The sequence below is a fragment of the Dromaius novaehollandiae genome, chromosome 2 (genome assembly GCF_036370855.1).
Source record: "Dromaius novaehollandiae isolate bDroNov1 chromosome 2, bDroNov1.hap1, whole genome shotgun sequence".
Taxonomy (NCBI): Eukaryota; Metazoa; Chordata; class Aves; order Casuariiformes; family Dromaiidae; genus Dromaius; species Dromaius novaehollandiae.
The window spans coordinates 41,705,554-41,730,411 of NC_088099.1; the positions used below are offsets into that span (position 1 = coordinate 41,705,554).

Genomic DNA, 24,858 nt, shown 5'->3' on the forward strand with positions numbered 1-24,858 from the left:
TATTACAGTATGCTTCTAACTCTATAGAGGACTAGGTATTCAAAGTGTGCCCACTAAGCAAACAATGAATGGCAATGCTGTATGAACTGCTTAAGTGAAAAACTAGAATGAGTTTTAGAAAAAATGTTGAAATATTTAAGGTCTGGTCTTGTCCCTATTGAAGGCAATGACAAAATTCCTTTTTGCCTTGGTGATCGATAAAGCCTTATCTGAACAATTTTGTTCAGACCTTCAGCAGAATTTTAGGGAATATTTTGTGCTTGATTTATAGATTAGCATTTATCTCCTCTCATATATGTGTCCCTTCCAATTTATATTCAGTATTAATTCTTTCACAGTTATAACATTCTCTATTACCTTCCTTCCCAGTAGTCAATGAATAGCCTTTAATTAAAGAAGTAAAAAGAGTACTGGATTAATAAGCATTTAAAATTTGTTGGGGGAAGAATAATTTAATTTAAAATACAAATGCTCTTCTTCTAAGTCTCATCTTCCAGCTTCTCCTAGGTCTTTAGAGTGCTGCCGTAGAGAATTCAGTGTTGTTGAGAAGCAGATCATCTTTCTGCTGTACTCTCATTCTCTACATCTACAAAAACACTTAACTACACAAGCTGTAATTCCCATTTTGCTGGTGATGCCAGTGACATAAGTCTTGCTCAAGCTTTTAGAGAATACTGTTTCTGAGATAACTTTCTGAGTTTGTTATTTTGAGAAAATGACCCTTTCTTTTTCCACCTCTTCTTTGGCAGTATTCTCTCACATCTCAGACCCCAGTTGCTTCTTTTCACATTAAACCTTTCTGCAACTTGGCCTCAATTTCACTGGCAGAGCGTAGACCTGCTCTCAGCTACTGGGAACTGCTTCTCTTGAAACGTATTCACATGAAGCACCTGTGTTTTTCCAAGAAAAATATGAACATGCTTTTAATACAAATTATCACTGAGATTATTAATGGTTATCATTAAGGAGAGGAAGTTTTATGGATAATGCATGTTGGTATGTGCAAGTATGTGCATACAGTCTCGCATGTAACACTTCCCTGTATAGAAAATAACACAGAAGACTAATTATTATATTCTTTCTCTATTATTATTATTTAATAATTATAATAGTAATAATGTTATTTTCCTAATTACTTGTTGAAGCCCTAAGGGCTTTTGCCAGTCTATCCTTATTTTGATACTTTGGGATTTGCAAATATGCCACTTGTTAATGTAAAGAGAAACAGTGGACAGAAATGTACTCACAGCATTGAAACAAAGGGCTGAAAACCAAAAGCAGTGTGATTAACATGACGAGGATTAGCAGTGCTCTTCCCACTTCTGCAGCGCAGGCAAATGAACTGGAGCAAGAATAATCGCAGACAGCAACCAGAGTGAGGTAGCAAGCTAAGCGTGGTTAATACTCAAAACCTCTTTTTCACAAAGACTTTAGGAAATGCTTCTGCAGAAATGAACTATCACATGAAGAAATCACATAAAAATACACTGTTAAAAATCTTCAGAAATATAAAGAGAAATCTCATTAAATCTATACCTTCTTAAATAATTTCCCAATTGACACAAAGCCCGCATGGAGTTGAATCCAGCAAGGGACACGAAGGGCAACAAGAAAAGCTTCTACAGGCAGGTCAGCAGCAAAGGGAAGACTACGGAAAATGTGGGCCCACTGCTGAAAAGCACAAGGGAACTGATGGCAAGGGACGTGGAAAAGACCAAGGCACTGAAGGCTTTCTCCATCTCTGTCTGTGTTGGCAAAACTTGCTCGCAGGAACCCCAGGCCACTGAGACCAGTGGAAAAGGCCGGAGGAAGGAAGACTGCCCTCGGTACAGGACAATCAGCTTAGGGAACATTTAAACAAATTGGACACATGCAAGTCCACGGGACCTCATGGATGCACCCACCTCTGCTAAGGGCGACTGGCCAGCGTCCTTGCAAGGCCACTCTTGATTGTCTTTGAAAGAGCATGGTGGTCAGGGGAGGTTCCTGAGGACTGGAACAAAGCAAGCAAATGGCACTGCTCTCTTAAGACGGGCAGGGAGGAGGATCTGGGAAGAACAGGCTGCAACACTTCACCTTCATCCCTGCAAAGATGATGGAATAAATCATTCTGGAAACCATTTCCAGACATATGCAAGACAAGAAGGGGGCTGGGAGTAGTCAGCACACATTTACAAAGGGGAAATCATGCTCGACCAACCTGACAGCCTTCCGGGATGAAACAACTAGGTCAGGACACAAGGGGAGAGCAGTGCATGCTGTTTATTGCAACTTTACTAAGGCATTCAGCTCTCCCTCCCATAACTTCCTTGTTTACACAGAGATGAAGTACAGGTGAGGTAAGGGGACAGTGAGGTGGACTGCAAACTGGCTGAACTGCTGAGATCAGAGGGTTGTGAGCAGCAGCATGACATCCAGATGGAGGCCAGTCACTAGTGGTGTGGCTCAGGGTTTGATCCTGGGGCCAGAACTTCTTCATGAATGACCTGAGCAACAGGACAGAGTGCACTCTCACCAAGTTTGCTGAGGATACAAAACTGAGGTTACAAAAATGAGCTGCTGATAGACCAGACGGTTGTGCTGCCATTGACAGGGACCTCGACAGGCTGGAGAAATGGGCCAACAGGAGCTTCATGAAGTCCAACAAAGGGCAATGCAAAGTCCTGCAACCGGGGCAGGAATAACCCCATGCACACGCTGGCGGTTCAACTGGCTGGAAAGCAGCTCTGCAGAACCGGATCTGCAGAAGAGGTCCTGGTAGACAACAAGATGACCATGAGCCAGCAATGTGCCCTTGTTGCAAAGAAGACCAACAGCCTCCTGAGCTGTATCAGGCAGAGCATTGCCAGGAAGTTGAGGGAGGTGATCTTTCCCTTCTGCTGATCACTGGTGAGAAACATCTGGAGTGTTGTGTCCAATTCTGGGCTCCTCGGTAAAGGAGGGACATGGACATACCAGAGCGAGTTTAGCAAAGGACCACAAAGATGATTAAAGGATTGGAGCATGTGTCATATGAGAAGAGGCTGAGAGAGCTGGGGTTAGTTAGCTTGGAGAACAGAGTGCTCAGGGGGGATCTTATCAATGTGTATAAATAACTTTTGGAGGGGGAGTAAAGAATTGACACAAATGGCAATTGACACAAATCAAAATATATGAATTTCTGTTTAAACATAAGGAAAAACTTTTTTGCTGTGAGAGCAGTAAAAGACTGGAACAGGTTGCCCAGAGAGGTTGCAGACTCTTTATTCTGGAGATAATCAAAACCTGACTGGACAGAGCCCTGAGCAACCTGCTCTAGCTGACTCTCCTCTGAGCAGGGCGGGTGGACTGGATAATCTCCAGAGATGCCTTTCAGCCTTAATGACTCTGCAAGTCTGTGATCAATTCCAAAAACTGAAAGAAGAAACTTCTTCAGCGAACTCAGAACCTACCAAAGAGACCAAATCCTGTAACATGCCATGCATGAATGGACCTTTTTTCTCCGAGAGAGAGATACTCCATCTTTTGTGGTACACCAAATGAGTAAGGAGACCACTTGAACACCTCTCAATGCAGGACTTAGGCCTTTGATCTCCACTCACTAGTTTGCTATTTTTATAATTACTCAATCTGTTTATTTATGTATTTACAAAAGTGGGCCAAGAATTGACAGGTTTATTTAAATTTTCAAATAGCCTATTTTGGTCAGTTTAAACCAGCTGCAAGTCCATGCCACAAGCGGACTACCTGTTACAGACCTAGCCCTGCTGATTTAAGATATTAGTGCTCCCATTGCAATCTAGCAGCTGGACCCCACTGCCTGCAAAACTCTACTAGTAGAAGACATTTTAGATCTCTCTTTTTCACTGGAATAGGAGGTAGGTGACCTATCAAGATGTTCCAGAAGATTTTGGCTTGAGTAGAGAAGTTGCACAATCCCTCATTCTGACAGAGTGCTGGAAACATTGAGCACCAGAAAGAAAGTAACAAACAGCCGGCAAGGATAATAAGGCCTTCAACTAGCATATCTGCTGGTAAAGTGAACACAGCCATGAACTAAACCAAAACAACCTTAGCTTAAACTGGACAATCACTCAGAGCTTGGTCCAGGTTTAAATACAGACTTGAATCTACTAACTTAAAAACAGAGCCTTAACAGTTCAGTGCAGAAATTCTCATGTGGATAATCACTTCCCTTCAGTTGCACAGAAGTGTGTTTTTATAAACTACCTATGGGGCAACACTGTTATGATTAATAATGATCAGAATCTGTTATTTTACCTGAGTTATTTACAACTGTGTAAAAACAGGAGGAAAAAACCTTGGTGTTTTTCTGAACTGATGCTCTTGCAACTCTCAAACAATACTAACCCTCATTTATAGAAGTGTTGGCACCAATAATTTTGGAACTTCTACACACATTTCTATTTTGGGGGATAAAAATAAGTTTTGTAATAGCTTCTATTTCTTTTGAAATTTTATGTGGCAAATATTTACTATAGCCATGCTAGGAGATTGAAAGTGACTTTGATTTGTTGGCTTTACAGCATTGCAACATCTAGTGATAAATAATGCACTTCCTGCCAGGTCTATGAACCCATGCAAAGTTATTTTTTAAAGGGAGACAGATGAAACTAAAGTCAGGAGAAGACAGAACACCCTCAGGATTGCGGTCATGCCCCTTGGTCTCCCCCTCCCTCAGCCCTTCAGTGAGGCACACCACTGCACACAAACACGTCGGGAGCGGAGTTATGCAAGGTCCTGGCTCTGCTACACGCCAGGGATTGCTCCAGACCCACCACAGCTCCAGGGCACTGAACTACTCTCCATCTCCAGCATAGCCCTGGCAGCGGACGCAGCTATTTAGATTCCATTCATTGGTATTACAATCTTGGGATTCCACTTGGAGTCCAACACATGCTGCAGCACCAAAGATAGCAAAGCTGCCTTCATCACTGTAGAAGACTGCCAGATACTGGCAGGGACAGCATAACCCATAGCCCAAGCCCAAACCCTTTCACACTGCTTCGTGAACTCCATGCTGCAACCTATGTACTGCAGGTAAGGTGGCTTCTCCAGGAGCTACTGAGCTGCTCATCGTGCAGGCAGGGTGTGTGGTGAAGATCAGCAGCTGTGTCAGCAAGCCATTTGCTGGTGCCTCATATGCTCCCAGTTAAAGAGATATACTGATGAGTTCAAGTTCAAACATATGACCTCACCACATGAATGAACTCATAAGACAGCATGTGTATTTTTAGGATAGAATTTTTGGAAGTGTTTGACACTGGTCTAATTCTATTCCCACTGATTTCACTCGTACCATTCTAAAGATTCTACTGTCATTTAAACCATGGGAACATGCCAGCGGCTTACACACTTTCTTATGTTGTAGCATCTTTGTTTTTTTGTTGTTTTTTTTTTTGATCAACAACATTCTTAAATTTAAACTGATTTATATTTTAACAAGACTTACTTTTGAGAATAAATTATTTTTCCTTCCTTTTCTCTCAACCTCGTTCTGCTATGAATGCAGATCAGAGTTTTACTGACTCTGGAAGGTGATGGAGTCATGCCAGTTTACACAAATTGGAGACCAGCTTCAAAATGCTTCATATTGTTAATCAGGATACCACACTATGTTCTAATGAGAGACAGGAACTTTTCAGCAGCAAAATCAGTATTTGATTTTGTATCTGACAATCTGTCCCTTCATGTCAATCATATAAATAAAGAAACTGAAGAAAAAGATAACACATCGACTCAAATATAAATAGCCTCTGGTTCACCAAAACCTTTGTGGACAACAATAAAGTATTAAGTGGAAAAGTAAAGCAACTTACAGTAATTAGATTTAGACTGCTACTTAAAGAAAGTTGTGACTTGACACTAGTAACTAATTTTACCTTCCGTGATTAGTGAAAGCTGCTTAGTGTTAAGCATGTTACCTGTTGGCTCCGGCATGATTACTGTCTCACAAAAAATGCATTATTAATTTTGCTGCAGATACAAAATAAGTATTCCACTACTCATATATTCTTAAGCTCTTCCATAAACTGAAAACCTCAAGACAGATCTTTTGTAGAATTTAGGAGCTTCTGTTATTCAATATGAACTGAATTCTGCAAGAGATTCCGAAACTGTGGTTTTAGGATACATGTTCTTAGAGATAAGAGAGAGATAACTGTAAAGTGAACTCAGGCATCTTACAGTCCCAGCCAATAACGTTACACAAAAGCAAAAATTATGAGGAAGTTAAAACATGCACAGACTTTAGTTGATCTTGAGACTTTATGGAAGGGGTAGGGAAATACTTCCCACTTAATTTAATTTACTCATGTGTCAAATTATTTGATTGCTCTGACTCAAACATGAATGAAAATTAGACATGGCAGAAAATACAAAAGACAGTTCCATATTGACAGCGTTTCAGGTTGGGGTTGACAAGGTATCTAATTTCAAATTGCTATTAACATTGGCACATCTCTTCTCCTCAGATAAATATTCCCAGGAATTCTTTCCCACCAAGACAGAGTAAGTATCAGCAACTGCTGCCTTATTTGTGCAGCCCAACCCAGAAAAAGGTAGGTAGCACCTCCTAGACACCTGTTCGTTCATTACAGTTAACAATTGATTCACAGAGGCCCTGGCAATAGCATAAATTCATAAAATTCGTTTCAGCTGTAGATGCAAGTGGGTGCAATTCCAATTTGCTCAACAGAACTTCCTTTTTAACTATGGCTGTACGTGGTCCCTAAACAGAATTTGAAAGCTAAAGCTCTCTGGTATCTCTTCTTAAAGGAGCACAGAATTCCTCAAGGACAAACATACTAATTTTGCTGTAGATTGAAGGCATAAAGAAACTTCCCTTGGCAGGGAGAGTCCACCAGCGAAACGCTGCTGCAGCCACAGATATTGCTTTGGAAATGGATAATGGGAAATCTCAAATCATTTGTATTTAGTTTGCAGGAAGCTCAACAAAAAAGGAGTATACATCAGGGCATGTATTGAGGCCGTAAATTCCAACAATAGCATCTGCTCCTGGGGGTCCTGTAAGCCCCTCAGAACTAAAAAGTGCCTATGCCCCTTCTAGAAAATATGAGAGAAGTAATTCTTGCAATACTATGTTCCTTTTCCCTTGGGAGTAGTCCTCTTTTTTCACCCCTTCCCAAGCTAAGCTTCAGTGAATGCACACCACAGTTCACATCCTGCATGTTCACACCTATGCCTAGACTGTTCCTTAGGCAGCTGAGAGATTTGTGGTTCTCATTCAGGTGAGCACAGAGTATATAGCAAAACCATTCTGAAAGAGGAAAAATACAGCTGTTTCAACATGCTGCTTTATGATTTACCTAGGGCTGCATATGGCTTATTATTTCATGTGGCATTTTCTTACTTATCTAGAGATTTCTACAGCTGCTTTATTGAGTGTTCAATTGGATTACACAGGTGATCTTGATCCAGACTGGGTCTCTTGATAATGTGCACAGACTATGTCATTTTATTATTTGGGGTTTACAATCATGTAAATGAGAACAGGGACAGGCCTTGGCTCCTGCCTATAAACACCAGAACCCTTTATATTTATGTCTCTTTTATGATGTAGTTTGAAGTTAAGAGACTAGGACCATCCCCACAGGTTGCTTTCCCCTCAGGCACTGATTCTAAAGCCAGCGACTGAATTTACAGGAGAAAAAGACCTTTGTAATCTTTTCAGACTAGATCCCAAATGGGCAAACTGTTAGAGCACATTTTATTTTCACAGACTGAGGAGTCCAGCAACCATGATGGGCATGTGGAGCCCCTGTAACCTGTACACACTGGTTCCACTTCAGTGAAACCGAGTGAAGTGGAACTGGCAGGTTTTCTGAAGCTCAAATAAAACTTAGCTTTTCTGTCCTAATTTAACTGAGTACCTGAAAACTTCACCTATTCAAAGCCTGTCTCCTCTGCCATCTGCTGGAGCCCTGCAATATTAACTCTGCTACACTGCACTATAACTTTGGAAATCTACCAGAAGGAAAACATTATTATTATGTAACATAAATTAAATATATAATCAGATAACCATGAAGAATACTATACCCTTATCAGGTTGATCTAGCATAGTGAGCAAGCTTTGATCTTGGATACAGCAGTTAGGCCCACATTCCAAATCAAATAAATAAGGTTCTTCTAGGCCCTTCAAATAAACGAGGATTAAAGTAAAAGTTATTGGTCCGAACTGTACTGCTGCTCACAATAATGCATAACCAGTTACTCTTCTGTAGTCCATAAAGTTGCCTGAGAAGTATCCATTTGTAATTGCTTGCAGACTGCTACATTATTTTCCTGTGTGTTTTTAAAACAAGCGTCAGAAACAAGTGTCAGAGAGTTACATATAACCCATATGCCTTGCAGACTCCTGTAAAAGAGTCTGTATACATTGGCATAACGTGAAAATGCATTCTGAGCCATAAATTTCAGGATCGTTTTTACAGGCACGGTGCATCTCACTGTAAATCAAAACAAAGCTCTCTCCTATACTGAACGTGCCAACGTGTCAGTCCTGGTGACCAGCCAGACTCACTGCTGAATTGTCATTGGCATGACTATAAATGGCAAAAACAGACAAAACTTCTACAAATGCAACTAGACCTCCTTAACCTCGGCACATCAGACCTCCCAGAGGAAAGCTGTACCGAGGAGGCAATCTCTGTCTGCAGCTGAGGCAATTACTCCCTTGACAATGCAGGAGAACCTTCCTACTGCTGTTGGTCTCATCTGAGACAAAGGGTGCCAGATTTTTTTTTCTGAAACATTTGGGAAATGATCCCATAACAACAACGAGACGCTTCAGCTCCTTCAGCTCCCAATGACTTTAACAGAGACTGACTATATCTCTAATTAAACCATGATTTTCCACATTTCTGAAAAGGGGCAGAACAAGTAGAGAAGCTAGAGCTCAGGTTGTCCAGTGATTTCATTATATTATTCTGTATTTGGCTCCTTATAGTTGTAAAAAAACTTAATAATTTTCTCATCCCAGCTGTTTGCCTCCAGTAATTTTTAAAGTGTGGGGGAGCAAAGCTGCAGTTAAAACAACTTAGCCAATACAGCTGTTTTGGAGAAGAAATCTGAGAGGAGGGAAAAATCATTTCGCCCATGCAAAATTCTCATCACTAACACTTCCAGCATGCCATGCACAAGCTTAGAAACAGGAATCAAAATTTGCCAGAGAAGTCATCCCTTGATCAGAGAAAGACCTTTTACTGTTCCCACTGAATAAATTTTTTGCTGAATTACAGGTCTGAAAAGCACCATCTGCATATGGTGCAAAAAAAAGTTTTTCTGGGGAAGGCAACAAAATTCCTTGTTCATCAGGTACAGTCAGACCTGCTTTGAGCAGGTTATTGGACCAGATGAGCTCCTGAGGTCCCTTCCAACATATATTTTTCAATGTTACTATGACCTGAAAAAGGCCAGTTCAGCCTACATCTGACTGAGGCTCTCCTTGAGCTTACTAGCTGGCACTGGCAGAAACTTCTGCCAAAAAGGTGAACCAGATCATGAGAATGTCTACTGGCTACTGGCTGTCAACTGGTGGAGTTGAGCATGAGCAAATTGATGTAGTTGAGTGGTTGGATCCTAGCAAGGCCTAGGCAGGCTAAAGCAAGTGCATTGGGCCAGACTGTTTTTCTTCCCCAAATTCAACATTATGCATACTCAGCTTGGAGACTGTTTCTCCAATAGGCAAAGTGCTACCAATTGGCGCAATCTTGCCTTTTCTCAAGGCAGCAGCTCCTGTCCTCCTCTGCATGCCATGGCTTCCAAACCCCACTCTTACCACCTACCTATGGGCCAGCTCTGAGCGTGGTTATGCCAACCCAAACCTAGACGTGGGAGTTAGGATGGGAATTAAGAAAGTTGAGTAATGTAAGTGAGAGCAAGGATTATGAATGGAACAAGAGCAGTAGGGGGCTCTTACTAACTGGGAGAAGGGCATGAAGAAAGCAGAAGACAGGAAAAGATGGTGGGAGCGTAGCAGGTTTAAAATAAATAATGAGAAGGAAATAGAAATGTGGCTATGAGGGATAGGGCAAAAGTATTTAACCACAAAACTCTCTTTACAGAGCCTGTAATACAACTCAAGATTCTTGAGTGCCAGCATTCTTCTATGATATTGCAAACATCTATGAAACTCCTGAAAAAGATCAGTCTTGCCCCCATCTAATAGTTGATCTGCAGACAGGACAAAATTTCCTTGCTCATTCTTGCACTTGCAATCATGGTGATTACTGTTAGACAGATACCTATGCCATGTGGTAGTTTTTTTTCAGTATGGTCTTAGAAAAACCTGGCAATTACATACAAAAATCCTAAGAAAGCTGAACATTCCAAGGCTACGAAATGAGCCAGCCTTTAATTACAAGGTTATGAGTTTAGTTTGTCCCTTCCCACAAGACTTCTGCATGATTCGGTAAACAGTATGGACAATACTTGGGAAATGAACCACTGAAATAAAGCGAATGTCACCTGCAGGACTACTTCCTTGGGGATTTTTTTGTCCCCCATCCACCCCGTTTTTTTACAGGGTTAGGAAGTTTTCTGTGAATGAGGTGAGAAACTGCAAGTAGAGAAAAGTTTTTCTCTTGATTACAGAAGCTGAACAGTTCTTGAGAACTGCCCTGCCATACAGTTTCTGTGTGCCCACAGGCCAATCACTTAGTGCATTGGACAGCAATGAGTAGCTTCAAAATAGATTTGGATTGGAGCTGACAGACCATCAAATGTACAGAAGTGATTTTCTTTTAAAATAGGTACACTCTCTTAGTGCCTCTCTTTTCTATGCAACTAAGTGATTGACTAAGGTCAATCAACGTGTTCGACTTCTTTAGCCTTAACACAGAACAGAATTTGGATTTTTCATTTGCGTGAAAGACTAAAGGCATGTTCAAACTGCATGTTTAGCTCAAGCATATGCCCAGGGCTTGGTGAGTCACTTCTGGGCTGTTAAGCACAGTCTTTCAGCTGAGACTGGAGTAGGTTGTGAGAATTTTCCTCTCTAGAGGGCACTGAAAACCAAATTAGCCATGGGTTTTCTTTATACTGGAATGACACTGCGTGGAATGAAATTCCAATGCAACACGCAAGTCTTTAGCAGAGAGGTGATAATCAGCGCAGCTCTCCTGTACAGTCTGCTGCCACATAATGCCAAGTGATGGTACCACCAGCATCTAAGACAGAGGGAGCTTATTCTCTCCTCCCTTAGCAGAAATTATAGGTCGTTTAAGCTAGCTATTTGCACAACCACTAACACAGTAAAGAGGGAGCAACCAGAAGCACTGCCTTTTAGCTGTTAATTGTCATGGTTTCTGTTGGGCTTATTATCCACATTCCTTGCAGGAAGGGAGCTCATGTTCCCTCAGGAAAGCTGCTATTCCACTATGTAAAAGGCAGAGCACTCATTTCCAGTGGCCGTGCTTTGAAAGAAGAAAAAAGGTTCACCTCAGTTCTGTGGAAGAGCATAAACATCTATCTTGATGCTGTGGATGACCAGCGGATGGAGGCAGGCTCTTGAATCCCTGAGCACGGTGTTAATGCTGCAGAGAGGGACAGGATTGTGCACATACCTCTGTCCTCAGTAATTCCTACTGGCTAGCCGGGAACAGCTCTCCACAGAGCTCCCTGATCACTAGGGAACCCCTTCTGGGACTCCTAAGTCTCTCCATGGTGACAGAGAGCTTGTACACCCTACTCCAGCAGTACAAGAGTTACACAGTGCATTACTTAGCTTTAGCTGCCCAGATCCTTTCTTGGATATGGCATTTAAGCCAAATTTATCCTAAGTTGCTCTTGTATTTTCTGCCTGTTTTCTGAGTGAATGATTTGAAATGACTAGCCTGGGGTTCCATACTGATTTTAGGCTGAAAGACTTATAATTGCAACTGAATTCGAATGGATCTTATCCCATACAGAAAGCTATAATATTACTTGAAATGTTACACTTGAAATGGGCAATAACCACCATCGAAAATCCTACAGGACATAACTAATTATGTACCCAGTGCAGGGTTGGAGGGAAGGTGGTAAATAAAGTTAGAGCATTATTGAAGAAAGAAAGAATAAGACATACTTCAAAGTAACCTATACAGCTAGACCATCTATTGAGTATAACCAACCAAGCCAGATTCTTTAAAAAAAAAAAAAAAAAGGAAAGAAAAAAGAAATCATGATAATGAAAACCACAGACTATGCGTAAGAGGAGAGGAAGCAAATTAAAGGTATATGGACAAACTAACTGCCGTTTAACTCTACTGTTTTAGCATTCCACTAACTATTTTGCATGGGTATCTCACACACTTTTTAAATACATATGATATATATAACATTTTTTCTAATTAAGTATATCTATTTCCACCTCACCAGGAAATAGAGGGCTGTCCTCTTCCAGATTTTATATTGCACTCCTTTTTAAACCTATGTTAATACATACACCATATTTCTAAAATCAAATTATAAAATTCCCTATTTCCTCTGTTGAGATATTAAATCCTATTTAAATGTAGTAGTGCTTTGTTCTCCTACCTCATTACATCTGATTCTGAAACGGTTACACAAAGATAGTTATTTATATATGGGAGAAGCACAAACTTCCCTCCCATCTCCCCCATTATAAGGCTCATAGAGCCCTCACCTGGTACTAGATTTAAAGTGACAGGTGATAACGTAGAAGTAAAAATAACTTGCCAGTATTCCCTTCAAAGACAGACAATTATCAGTTTAAACACAGGGATGATCTGTTCTTAATTACAGAGAGTTTAAATACAATATAGTACAAATACATATGCCCAAGGACATAGAGATAAATGAATATATGCATACACACAGACACACGCTACTTACCAAAGATTATTTTAGTCAGAAATCCAAATGAAGTTGGGGCTAACATCACCTTTAATTAAAATCAGCTCAGTAAACCTGATACTGGATTTCCAGTACTAAATGGAGGTTTACAGGGCTTTAATTAGGATATAAAGGCTCTGTTCCCAGTGGAACAGATCCTCAGTAAACTCCTCTGCTATTCCATTATCCCCAGCCCAGCATGTGTCATTAGGTGCCTCTGTCTATTTTAGCCTTATTAATGTGTTTAGGCACATACACCAGTGAATTAGCTCAAACCGGTCTAAGGTTTCAAGATGAGGGAGCCAGTCATATCCATCATATCAGCTTTACCTCTCACCTTCCAGAAAAATAAATACTGCAGACCAACCCTGCTAGTTTCCTAAGTAAACTACTCTAAATCTATAGCAGGTTTTATAATAACATATTGCATTTCAACAAGTTTATAAAGCAAATAGGAAGTTTCAGAAGACATCCATAGATCAAAATCATTCACTTAGGTTTTGATTTACAAAACAGATTGCTATCAAGGCTAGGAATATTTCACCTTTGCAAACAAAAGTAGTTCAAGAAATATATTTTACTTTTTAAGTACTCTGTACTCTTGCTCCTATAATTCTATAAGAAAAATGCAGTGGCAAATTCAGATAGAAGAATACTTTAAAGAATTATTGCTCTAATTTTTTTTTCTCACTCAGTGTTGCTTTAAACAGGCATTATTAAGCTTTATTAGTTCTGACTACTTTCCACCCAGAACACCCAGTTTTTACAATGGCCTAAATAAGAATATGTTTTGTCACCAAAAATTATTCTATGTTCTATAAAATGCCAGGTGACTATCAACTTTCAGAAAATGTTTCAAAACCACTTGGAATTCATGATGGCCTTGCTCATATTATTATTTAATTAGTCAAGACAAAATTTACTTTGGTTGCACTCTGAATGTTTAATTTTAAATGAGGAAAGTACAACGATATAATAAATGTAAGGTGGATGTTGATCACTGAGTCCAAATACATTAATTTTGATGCAGCCTGTCACAGTGATACTTCAGGGGAATTTCATACAACTAAATCCCACGCAGTCATAGTACGTGGACGACTTCTTGATTGAGAAATTGCTTAAATCTGATTGTAGACACAGAAAGTTAAGAACTTAAAATCAAAGTCAACAGGAAGAAAAAACTATGATGACTTGAGCCCATTACCTGTGCACTGCTGTTCTGCAGGCCACCAGAGGTTAGGGGTCACTGATTTAGGACATCTATACCCAGCAGTCTCTGCTGTGCCACGATATAATACAGTCTGAGAGTCACTAATTTGGGTACTGGTAAGAAATTAGTTCTAAAACCTATCCAGGAAAGGTCTGATGAGCCACTGGGCTAGTCTGAGCTGGGTCCCATATCACCACAGATAGTCTGCTGCTTTAAACCTAGCTTGGACGCTTATATGAGTGCTTCAAACAGAATAGGTCACAGTATATCCTCCTTCAGCACACTTAATTAAGGCTGATTTGAGAAACTTTAAGACTCAATCATGCATAAGACACACAGAGCACATCGCTCTATCATTTCCCTTGCTTTGAAGAGGACAGAAGGTTGTGCCCTGACATTTCATCACCACCTTTCCCTTGTTGCTAAGTGGAGAAGTGTTATACCACCTCTCTTCCACTGCTCAAGCTGTTAGTAAATCACTGCCCTTCCCTAGTCCACATTTTCTTGTGCCATTCGGAGACGTCTATTACACCCACTAGCAAGGCTCAGTGATTCTTCTCACTGGCTAAAATGAAGGTCAACAGTTTGGCTAGAGGTGCTGGTTTATCCCAGCATTGGGATCCATGCAGAAAATGGTCTATGAGGCCTTTTTTCATTTTCCTTTGTATGTTCATTTTTCTTTGTACTTCCATTGTCATAATCAAGCAACCATTTTTGTATGATCAAAACACAAAGAAACTTGCAAGTATGTATTTTTTTTTTAATTTGGGAGAAAGAAATCTAGTACTGATGTTAATATGCCTTCTTTGAATATGTTATTGTCTACTGATCACCTGAATATTGAGATAGAACACAGGGAACATTACACAGTCTTGGTTTATCTTGGATAGCTTTTTAATAGAATTGTATTCTTTTTCATACAAACATAAATACATATATATTTGTGAAAGCTATGATAATCATGCTGTGATAATTTGGAGAACATAGAGAAGCAGCACTTATCAAAATGCCAGTTAATCCTGAAAATGAAAACCATCAGCAGAGAAGCTTATTTCTGTGAGACCTGCTGAAAATGAAAACAAGAAAGGGTTAGGGGTTTAGGATGATATGAAAACCTACTATCACAAAGATATTTGTTTGGATTCCTACTTATGACACAAATTATAGCTCACGGCCTAAATTGTAGCACCTTATCCTGTATGGCCTAACATGATGAAAGACACACATTTCTTGCCAAATATGATCCCTTCAGGTTCATAGGTAATTACTGGTATTTTGGCACATGACCACGTTTCACACTATCCTATTAAGAGCTGGAAATAGAAATAAAAATCACCAAAATTTTTAGCATATTCAGGAACATGCAACTACATTAAAAAATCTGCATATTGACTACAGCCTGACCTCTGCTCTCTGTGCTGCTACTAAAAGCTGATTCTTTTGTGCTAGGTAATATACCTTTCACATATAAAAAGTCAGACTCTGAATCTAAAAAGAAAAGATAGATGAAGGGGAAGGAAAAGACTGAAAAGTATGGAAGGGCAGAATGACTTGTTCAAGGCCGCTTAGCAAATGAAGAGGAAATGCAAATGAAACCAGGTCATTCTGATTTCCAGTCTCCTGTTCTAATCACTGGATGATAGTGTCTTCCCCAGCTTCCTTTTATAAAGTTCTCTACGCAATATGTATTATGCATAATTAGCTCAAATATCAGCTAGAATCTTGAAGGATCGTTAATGAATGAGGTCATAAATGCAGTGGATAACAAAAGAGAAAATGAGCAACATATGGCTCCATCGTATTTTCAACTTTTAATTCTATAGTACAAACTTGATAGTAAGTCCATTCATATGGTAAGAACTCAAACTGAGTACAGATTTCAATTTTCATCAGAGAAGCTATGGCACTTTCTGCCATTTGAACCTTGCCCTGTTACAAATCCAGAAAATAACACTCAAAATATTCAGGCAAGAGCAATAACAAAAATGTTGCCCCAGTTACAGTAAAGCACTTAGAAGCACTGTTTGAATGTATGAGATAGCAAATGAATATTCTATTTACTGGTGTGAAGTAATCGAGAAAAATGTTGTGAGCATTTAATTATTGCAAAGAATCCAGAGAATCTCAGACATTAATTTTAAATATTCAATTACCTATTGAACAAAAATCTATTAGGATGCTGTCGTGACTGTAGAGGCTGCTTGTTAACTCTCCAGCATGGCAATAAAGCCTGGGCAATGAATGTAATTGTACTAGGGATCAAAGAGCTGAGCTCCTACTGAGAAGCAAGTGTATATGCTGCCAATATTTCATCATTCAGAGTCACTTTCCCTCCTCTACCTAATATGAAAGCTATAAAAACAAAACAAAAAAACCCCCCTGAAACTGTTATTGTTAAAGCCAAAAACTAATTAGTCATTGCTTCCCAGAAGTGTTATGTGAAAAGTCTCTAGAAATAATGGGCTGCATTCTCAAATTTTATGGGTTTACTGAGTCTAGTGTTCTCTGGTATTTCCTGTTTCCCTTGCTAGGGAAGATTGAGTCAAGTTTACAAGTCATCTTGAATAACACACAAACCTTTCAATAAAGGCAATAATTTGCAGATTCATAAAGCATACACATGAAATAAAGACCAGGGTGGTAAATAAAGGCAATGGCAAGATTTTTGCTATTGTTTTTAGAATTCTCAGTATCATTAACCTTCTAGCAGCATGAGTTTCTGTGGAGTTAGGTGATGCACTTTTAATTATTTTTCCATTGAAAATATCTGAGCTTGAAAGCAGTAATACATGAGATTCCAATAGGGGGGGGAGGGCATAAATTCACATTGGTCTAAAATGCTAAAATGCTATTTATATATGTTAATGTACACATACAGCAGTTAATAGGCTGCTAACAATATTGGGAACAATGAACAGCTTGCTTCCTCTACTTGTGAGACGTTTTAGCCAAAGATCTCAAAGCACAAGAATATAGAGGCCGCTACACAATCCCTAAAACACCCACCTATGGTGTTCCTCAAGCCATGAACATCTGAACCGTACTCCAAACAATTAACAAGGAATTACAGACTCCTTTCCTTCTTGGTAGCTGTGTAGGAAGCAGGGTTAAATGTCATGGCTCCTAAGCAAAGTCCTGGGATGATGATTCAGACTGTGGCCCCATTACAATCAATGACTTTATTGCCATTGACTTTATGATGTCAGTATTTCAGTTCCTGAGATCATTTAACTGTCCCAAATATTTATCACCTTGTTTTACAACATAGCTGAAAGTATCTCGAAAAGAACTGCAGCCACAGTGTTGTGATCAAACACTGCTTTAGTGATGACTCAAAGAGAAAAATATCATCTTCTAGAAAAATGACAATTACTGACTCAGTACCTGGGTGGGTGCACAACCCCAACCCAAACTCACTTATAAGATCTAACAGCGTCATAGTCCAAGTGTGTATAGGCTGCCTTTAAAAATAGATTTTACTTTGCCTTTAGATATGTTTTACACAGTAATTATGAAAACAAACTGGCCGAGAAAATGCTCTTTCAACACACAGGGTATTTTAAAGCTCTGTCTATATCCATATGCAACTGTGTTTGCCAACTTTTCACTGTACTGTTCTGCTTTTCCTTATGCTAGCGAAAAGATACAGACTCTCCAAGGACAGTGCTCAAGGAGAAAACACCTTTGATATACTTGATAAAATAAAATATGTGCATCTGCTTGCACTTGCATAACGACCATCCATATAGTAAGGATAACATGCATAACTTGGTTAGATTAGCAACATTTTCATTTTTTTTCTTAATCTTGTAGCGTATTCAGCTGTCATAGACATGAGTCTGAATCCAGCTCCACCGAGGTAAAGTACACTCTGCTGCCTCTCATGTCAATACAGTAGATGTAGCAGGATCAGAAGAACACATTAGATGATTAAAAAAGAGACATTAAGCTGGCCAACTGGGTTGATCCAAAACCCGAAACAGATCTGTTAGCAAGCCAGAAATTCAGCTTGCATCTTTTGCACTTTGACTAGATGTTTTTGTATTTGCTGACTATTAAACTGCATAAAAAGTACCTAGAGATGCAGTAAACTTCTAAAGTTTTGGGTAAAACCAGGTTTTCTGCAGTAAACATCTGTATCTCAAAGATGCCTTTATCCTCAAACTTAAGCCTTCACTGATGTTTTTGCCAGCCTGACCTCGGCCTTAAGACACTATTAGGACACACTTAGTCCTACCCACATTATATGTATTGGGTAACTTTCCAAATACACGGTACTCTTCAGTAATTTCATAAAAGCAACAGCTCTGTATTTGTTACTCTGGCTGATGGACATTTGCTAAGTGAAGCACACATATCTGCATGCAAATATGGGGCATCACCTGAGTTCCTCATGGCTTCTACATGGTCCTGCAAAGACCAGACGCAGAAGCACTTGGTCCCCCAGCTCCTAATCAGAACTGCCTCCATTTGGTGATCTGGCACAATAAGTGCAGTCTTAATATGTGACAAAAAGTGAGAAAGACATAAAATGTCTATGTTTTGTTTTTAGCACACAGAGCTTTTGGGCTTTAAATGTTCATTAAAAATATGAAAATATTTTTAGAAATGAAATCCAAGATACCTGTTTTGAATAAACTGCTGTGTTCTGAGGTAACTGGATTGTAAAAACAAATACGAGTATTAATAAAAATGTTCCAGCAGCTTAAATCTGTTGTAATTTAGTAAATTACAGTACACCCACCCAGTAGTCTTGTGCTATAAAGTTACTTGGGACTTTATACCAATATATTTCTAGCAGCAAACCTCTACTGCAGACAATTTATTTGACCTCTTTCTAGCACAGATCATGTTATATATAATACTGAAACTCTTTATGCTCCTAAAAATAGTAATGCAGAGATTCTGAAATGATTAATGACAGTTAAGACTGTTGAGTTTGATGTAGAAAAATAAAAGAATGTATACAGCCATCCATCTCCTGAAACCTGCAAGATTATTTTTCCTGTTCTTGGGTGAGGATATTAAATTTCATAAGAGCTCTCCCCTTCCAAGATTGTCAGAATGTCAATGGCTTTATCCAACATTGTCCTAACATTTAGTGTAAGTAAAATACATAACTGCCTAGAGGTATCAAAACATAGGCAGCCTTTTAAGCCTGGTTTTCTAAAGGTATAAATAGGCATGCCAGACATGAGTTTATTGTGAAAATCTTGAGACTCCATGACACTGAATTAACATTTCTGTAATAGCCATATCCCTGCAAAGGATTCCTCTGCCCAAAGTATTTGCTGACAAAAACACTATGATACAAAGATCCTTCAGTCTTTTTCTCAGTAGACCACAGCTCTATGTTCTTGAAAACTCTTGTTAAAGATCTAGCAATGATACAGTGAATGCTTGGAATTTCTTTACTTTCTCCATTTTAAGTCCAATGTTTTCTAACAAATTGTATAGAATTAAAATGCTGATGCCTAGAGTTCCTGTCCAGAGGACTCTTGTGCAGCTAACAAAGAACTGCATACTGTCACAAAATTCAGAGGAAGAAAGCATAGCATAACACAACTGCTGTGCTGCAAAAGCAGGGAACAACTGACATTACCAGAGAAATACACATAAACACTATATTCTAACAGGCTGAACACAAAAGGGATTGTGCACCTCCACCACAGTTTGCAGAAAGGCACCTAAGGTGGGCACGCTCAGAGTGTGATCCAGACCACCTATTCCAATTGACTAGGGAGGGAAACAGACTATCCTAGAGTAGACACCTAATTTTTAGATAGATTGAAGTGAGACGAATTGTGTTCTATGTATCTTAATTTCACCTTTTTTTTTTTGGCTGGCGGGGAGTGTTTTAATTCATTTTTCTGACTTAGGAAACAGACAAAGTTTGTACTGGTCAGACTTGTTCTGCTTCCTAACCAGTGGAAAAGCCACAATATCTAAAAGAAAAATACATGTTCAGATCACTGAGCCTACTTCGGTGACAACTGAATGTCAGCTGTGTCTTAAGGATATTTATTTTAGCTTATTTCAAAGGGACTTTACTCAAGGTGAGAATCATGACCCTCCATTTATTGGAGACAGATCACAGCCTGCAGCTTCTTGAGCAGCCAGAAAAGTGCTCTGAAGAAGCAGAGAGCAGACAAGGAGACTTGCAGCTATCCCCACTGGGTCTGCGAATTCATCCATCAAAAGCCCAGCATAAACTTAGGACACGTCTTTTTCTTTCTCACTTATTATAATAGCTTCTAATGGAGAACATCATTTAAGCAGACACTGGAATAGCGGGCAGCATGGTCTCAGCAAAAATCATCCATATTGGATGGATCAGCAGATGTGCAGGTGAGATTCACAACCTCTTCTGTAGGAATGGGCAAAATTCTTGGTCATTGCAAGACAGAGCAGAAACCTTGATGATCATCATTCTCTTTCTTTTGGTCTCCCAATATTGCAGCCCACCATTTAGAAATTTCATTGTCATTGAGAACAAGGTGGAAAATAACCTGACAATATAGCTAAGAATTAGTTCACAGCCCATTTAAGATCACAGCATTGAGATGGGAAACAGCAACAGTTGTTTGTGTATGGGCATGAGGAAACTAGGAGTCAAGAGTGTTAAGAACTTGTTGCTGAAAATTTAAACAGCAAAGCAAATCCTGAGAACAAGCCGGGATCACTGATGTGTGGTAGGACATGAAGTTGCCTTTCATTCCAAATTTGCTTGGTGCTCATTCCTGGTAATGTGCAGATGTCATTGCACTTGCCGAAGAGCTTTCTTGTAATGAAGGACTGATTATACATACCATTAAAATTATAAAGATGCTGCTGCAGGGAATCTGAAGGACAACAAGCTGAAAGCTATTACTGAAAGAACAAGAACAGAATTCATTTATTGTTCCAATTCTGCACAGGGATTCATCATTCAAAGAAATTTTACTGCTCAAAATCATACCATTTGTAAGCATCCTGGATCTTTAACTCTCTTTTCAATACCACTGTATCTGAAATGCTCATCATTTCTATTTTATGCCTTATTGTTTCAACATATATTAATTTAAAAAAGCATACATGGAATATACATGTTTCCTTTACTAGATCCTGGATTTTATAAGAAAAGAGTTCAGGTATAAAGGGGAAAAAAAACCCGAAGCTTTTAAAAATAAATCTGGTGAAAATACTTCCCACAATTCACCTCTGATTTAATATGTCTTTAGTAATTGTTTAAATTGTTTAAATAAAATACTAACTTAATAGTCATTTAATAATTATTTTGTACCAATTAAATTTTCATCAATAATTACTTAATTAAGCTAAGTAGGCGTTAACTGCATTTACATGGCTTTCATTAGCGCAATTTAATACTGATTTAATTAAACTCTTGCAACATTTCAAATACAGAGATAACAATTGTAATTCTTCTTGAAAACACTCTTAGCCATAAGCACCTTTATGCATATAAGCAGTGCCTTTGAGTTCTACTCATTTGAATGAGGTCCTATACAATGTAAGTAAAAGTAGTCCTCTCTTTTCTAGTATTAAATCTAACCAAGGAAGATGCAGTTTTTTAATAGGCACTTTATTTTTCTTTTGTCTGAAAGCCAGCACTTCGCTGGTGGCACACTTTGAAATTTCTGCAACCTATTCGTGTAATGGTAGTTTTTCTCAGTGTGCCATGAAATGTATAACATTTCCTACTGAAGAAGGAAAAAAAATATGCTGAAATTTCTATTTACATAAAGCAACAGCTTTATCTTTGGGGGCCATCCTTGCAACTATGGGGTCATCTTTACCACTATCCTTTTTATTTCAAGATGATAATTCCGTACATTTTTATATCTTTACAATGGTTCACAAGTACATTATTCTGTATTGAGATGCTGGTTTTCAATCTTAAATATTTTTATTTTATTTTAAAATTATATTTCTTGTACTTGATTTTCTGGAGTCCTATGAAGATCACAAAGCAAGAAATAATGCATAGATATATTTTGTTTAAATTCTTTGTGCCAACTCATATGAACACATCTTTCCTTCTAGAACAGTGACAGCCCCCCAAAAAGCCAACACACCCACATACCTTTTCTTCACCTGAAATTTGAATATTTTAAAATCATTAGACTCTGCTAACAGGAGGACTATCTATGGCTTGGTTTCAAAATGACTTAAATAATTCTAGCACCTTTAACCAACAGAGTTTTATGTGTAGGTTCTAGCAATAACACAGCTCCCATCAACTCCTACAGTGACATTCACTGGAATACAACTTACATGAGAAAAGAAATGTGTGCACAGTAAAATTTGGGAATGCTTAGGAAAAGGGGGGTGGGTATTTTCATCTGTGCAGGCCACTCTCTTACTGCCTGCATAGGCATTTGCACCACTGTGCTCTGTGCACTTTGGAATCTCTAAGTGATACTGCAAGAAAATTATAAATCAGACTAATAAAATCCATGTTAAAATGCATAGCTTTATATAATAAAATCATTTTTGGACATAAAAGTATGTTGAGAAATGATTTTTGGAGGAAAAAAAAGCAGACCTAACATTAAGATTTTAATGAAACAGATATTTTACAAATTATTCAGACTTTTTGATGGTTGAGTTGTCTTGTAGTTCAGCTGAAGTCCGTATGGTTCTCAGAGAAACTGCAGCCATCAGAATAGAAGATTTGGGAAAAATCTAGCACTGATCTAAAGCTCCAGTTCTGACAAGAAACTAGTATATATCTCATGCATACCTTCTGTCCTTCTGTAGATTACATATTTTCATGAGCATAAATTATGCAGGTAGATGTATTCAAACAGTTTATCCACAAGTTCTGGTAACTCTCAGTGTCATTACAGTTTGTTAAGCTCTAACATACATTTTGTTGGAAGCTATACTGGGCCAGTGATTAAATATAACACAGGCACTAAACCTACTCTTACAGTAATAGCATTTTCAAGGATAATTTTACTGTACTTACAACTACATAACCTAATAAGAAAATCAGGCCCCATTTACACGGGCCATGATAAATTGAAATTAACTATGTTAAAATGAAAAAAAAATCAGGATAAAATATACTAATGGACTCTTGCAGTTATTCTGGAAAGAAGTGTTATAAACTGGAGAATTCAGAAATGAGCCAATGAGCAATTTAAAAGTATCAAAGTATTTCAAAATACAGTTACAGCATTCAAATAGCCTTAGTTGCACCATGCATAGGATGTAGCTGAGCAGAGCAGCTGAATTTGAAGATGGAAAAAAAAAAAGCCACCGCCATCCCCATATTTTCTGTTAAATGTTTCTATTAAGTTTCTATTCAAATATTTAGTTCATTCTTGAATTGCCATGCTTCAGGCAGGTAAAGCATGCCAGGTTCCTGCTTAGCTGTTTCAAATCAATATTCATTATTGGAATACATGAAGAAATACATGTACAGATCTCACAAATTAAAAAAAAAAAGTTTGTCATGATGAATATGTATACATATAAACACACGTACAAAAGCATCTTTTCTGACTTTGGAGACAACTTCCTCACAACACGAGGAGGCAAAGCAGAACAGTCTACATAGCTCTCTAGACTATTTTTTCAGTCATGTCAGGCAACGAGGGCTCCTTCTCCACCCAAGGAGCCCTGAGCTATCTACCCCCAAGAGGACCAAAACATGTCAGCAAAAAAGTATGGGGAGGTCTTACCCTGGGTTTCAGAAAGCAATAAAGTCACATTGGCAGGGCTCAACATAGCACTGACCAGCAAAGATTCTTTGAGTTTCAAAGCTCAGTACTTGATTTTGCTTTCTGGTGCACCTTCTTCACAAGCAGACACATCCTGCGTCCTGCAAAGAGGCCGGGCAGCCACAGAACTAGCTCAACGGAACAAGCATGTGCTAAACAGCCAACAATAAACCTCTTCAGCCTTTGCCAGGAACCACACACCTCTACTTCAAAGAAGCCGTGTTAATATCAGAAAGACAATTCTGGCCCTTGTGAAAATATTCCAAACAAGCCTCCTATGTCTCTTTCTTCTGTTTTTTCGTTAGAAAATAATGAAAGAAAGTTTCTTAAAAAAATGTGTAGGATATTTCTCACTAAATCTCTATGATATATAAAAGATGAAACATCTTTAAGGACATTAACCTTATATAAGAGTGAAATCAACTGCTCAAATATGAAATAAAAAGGAATGGAGAGTGGAAAAGTATTTTGCAAACACTTGAATGTTTGCTGGCTTTGTTTTATCTTAATTGAAGTCAATATCCCTTACTGAATGTCATTATTTTATTATTAATAAAGTACATATTAAATGAATTAAGGACTGCACAACAGACAAAAAAAATCTCTAAATGAGAAACCACCACAATTAAACAGCATTAAACAAAAGAATTTTATTTGGGAGAGGGTCTGGCAAGGTCATTCCAAATACTTTACAATATTTTTACCCTTCATTTGAAAGTATAAGATAGATAACTGCAAATGACATAACATCTGAACGATAGGCAACACTGAATGAACTGTTAAGGCTCTGTTCATTTCAAACAAATGTGTTGAAACACATTTGAAACACAAACAAAACAAAATGTGTTTTAAAACCACCAACTGAATTGTTACAGATACATGCAGAGCAATTTCACTGAATGAGGGCTTTATCTGGACAGATTAAAAATTTGTAGGGGTCACTGACACCAGGCAACTAAACACTAGTAATGGGAAATTTAGTTATAGAACAAGAACAAATGCTTTTTAAAAATGTGTGATAAACATGTTACTTAAGATTTACCACTGAGGACTGGTCTA

At 38.6% G+C, this 24,858-nt stretch overlaps 1 long non-coding RNA gene across 1 annotated transcript in view; it reads right to left on the reverse strand.

Moving 5' to 3' along the window:
- Positions 1 to 14,943: 14,943 nt before the first annotated feature.
- The window catches only part of LOC135327480 (uncharacterized), a 181,450-nt gene continuing 171,535 nt past the window's right edge, over positions 14,944 to 24,858 (reverse strand). The window contains exon 4 of the long non-coding RNA XR_010387651.1: positions 14,944 to 20,941. This is a non-coding gene — a long non-coding RNA (uncharacterized LOC135327480). The remainder of the gene's footprint in view (positions 20,942 to 24,858) is intronic.